Below are 2,793 nucleotides of genomic sequence, written 5' to 3' on the forward strand. Positions count from 1 at the left end.
AGCATTTTCACTACTCATAAAAACTTCTGTACTCTGTGTTTTCATCTCCCCTCTCCCCCCAAACTCCTGGCAACCATTGATCTTTTTATTGTCTCCATAGTTTTGCTTTTCCAGAATGGCGTATAGTTGGAATCTGTTTTTCTTTTTTTTCCTTGAAGAGAGAGGTTCAAAGCCTTTATGTCTGTAAGACCACTCATGGCCCACGCATGCATGGACCGGACAGGCTCTAGGTGGCAAACTCCGCCACTAAATACTGTAGCTTTTCTTCCAAAGTTGAGCCCTGTCCCACTGGTACAGGGGGACGTGTTGGGTATTTGTTCATAGGAAGGCCACAAGTTTTGTGCCCCTTGTTACAATGAACCCAGATTCCTGTTGGGTGTGCTGTAAACAGAGGAGCCATTTCTTCAGGCCCCCTGCTCTGAGCACACCCCAAAAACTTTTTTAAAAAGGCAGCTACAGCCGTAGAAAGAATGAAATTTGCCCTTTGCAGCAACATGGATGTACATACCGATTATAATACTGAGTGAAGTAAGTCAAAATGAGAAAGACAATATTATTTGAAGTAACTTATATGTGGAATCTAAAAAAATACTAATGAATCTATATACAAAACAGAAAACAGACCCATAGACATAAAAAACAAACTTATGGTTACCAAAGAGGAAAGGGGGAAGGGGAGGGATAAACTAGGAGTTTGGGATTAGCAGACACATACTACTATCTATAAAATAGATAAACAACAAGGTACTACTGTATAGCACAGGGAACTACGTTCAGTATCCTGTAATAACCTATAATGGAAAATAATCTGAAAAAATATTTATGTATAACTGAATCACTTTGCTGTATACCTGAAACTAACACAATGTTGTTAATCAGCTATACTTCAATTTTTAAGAAAGGCAGCTACAATTCTAGACTTCTAGATGGAGTCTAGAATGGAGATTGGGATCATTCTTTATAGCAGGCATCTCCTTTGCTTCCAAAATAAACATGAGGGTTATCAAATAGTCATCTTTCTGCAACAACAGGGGGGAGGATAAATCATTAACTTTTTCATGGCTTTGAACTTGCAGTTCCCATTTGCATCTTAAGTTCACTAGTTCTGTTAGACTGGGCAATTAATAAGGTACAAATAGTTATGAGTTCAAATGGCTAACCTGTTTATCTTTAATTGCTTGAATGGACAGAAATGCACGAGGAAAAATGATGTGACGTAAGAATAGCATGTTATTAAAAAGTGAAGTGCCTCGATATACAGACATGTATTTTATGGTTTTTTTTATAGCACTTCATAGAATTTGGCATATGACTTTGGATACAGAAGTCATTTGGCAATTCTCAACCTCGGCTGCGCAGTGGAATCATCTGGGGAATTTTTTAAAAATGTTGATGCTTGGGTCTCTCCCTCCAAATTTAGATTTAATTGGACTGTGGTGCAGCCTGAGAGCTTTAAAAGCACCTCAGGTGATTCTAATGCCTGACCAAGGAGAAGAACTGATCTAGAGTCCTCTGTTTTTAGATAATCATAGTAACATCTTAAGAGAAGCCACAGAGCAGAGGTGACTCAGCTTGGGAAGGTGGCAACCTAGGAAGGCAACATGATCAGTAGAAGTCATCTCACCCATAGAATTTTCCTTTCATGCCACTTAATATTTTTATATTGAATTACAGTTATTTATATTCATATTTTCTTCCTTGTTAGACTGCAGACTCGGGAAGCACAGGATTTTTTTAAAAACATGTTTATTGGAGTATAATTGCTTTACAATGGTGTGTTAGTTTCTGCTTTATAACAAAGTGAATCAGCTACACATATACATATATCCCCATATCTCTTCCCTCTTGCGTGTCCCTCCCTCCCACCCTCCCTATCCCACCCTCTACTTGGTCACAAAGCACAGAGCTGATCTCCCTAAGCTATGCGACTGCTTCCCACTAGCTATCTACATATTTTACATTTGGTAGTGTATATATGTCCATACCACTCTCTCACTTTGTCCCAGCTTACCCTTCCCCCTCCCCGTGTCCTCAAGTCCATTCTCTAGTAGGTCAGCGTCTTTGTTCCCATCTTGCCCCTAGGTTCTTCATGACCATTTTTAAAAAATATTCCATATATATGTGTTAGCATATGGTATTTCTTTTTCTCTTTCTGACTTACTTCACTCTGTATGACAGACTCTAGGTCCATCCACCTCACTACAAATAACACAATTTCGTTTCCTTTTATGGCTGGGTAATATTTTATTGTATATATGTACCACATCTTCTTTATCCATTCATCTGTCGATGGACACTTAGGTTGCTTCCATGACCTGGCTATTGTAAATAGAGCTGCAATGAACATTGTGGTACATGACTCTTTTTGAATTATGGTTTGCTCAGGGTATATGCCCAGTAGTGGGATTGCTGGGTCGTATGGTAGTTCTATTTCTAGTTTTTTAAGGAACCTCCGTACTGTTCTCCATAGTGGCTGGATCAATTTACATTCCCACCAACAGTGCAAGAGGGTTCCCTTTTCTCCACACCCTCTCCAGCATTTATTGTTTGTAGATTTTTTGATGATGGCCATTCTGACCGGGGTGAGATGATATCTCATTATAGTTTTGATTTGCATTTCTCTAATGATTGACGATGTTGAGCATCCTTTCATGTGTTTGTTCGCAATCTGTATATCTTCTTTGGAGAAATGTCTATTTAGGTTTTCTGCTCATTTTTGGATTGGGCTATTTGTTTTTTAGATATTGAGCTGCATGAGCTGCTTGTAAATTTTGGAGATTAATCCTTTGTCAG

General features: G+C 38.7%; 1 non-coding gene across 1 annotated transcript; it reads right to left on the reverse strand.

Moving 5' to 3' along the window:
* Positions 1-301: 301 nt before the first annotated feature.
* LOC136143168 (small nucleolar RNA SNORA11) lies at positions 302-431 on the reverse strand. The gene has a single exon (XR_010657865.1). It is a non-coding gene; the product is annotated as a small nucleolar RNA SNORA11 (small nucleolar RNA).
* Between the last annotated feature and the right edge of the window lie 2,362 nt (positions 432-2,793).

Source organism: Phocoena phocoena, chromosome X, assembly GCF_963924675.1.
Source record: "Phocoena phocoena chromosome X, mPhoPho1.1, whole genome shotgun sequence".
Lineage (NCBI taxonomy): Eukaryota > Metazoa > Chordata > Mammalia > Artiodactyla > Phocoenidae > Phocoena > Phocoena phocoena.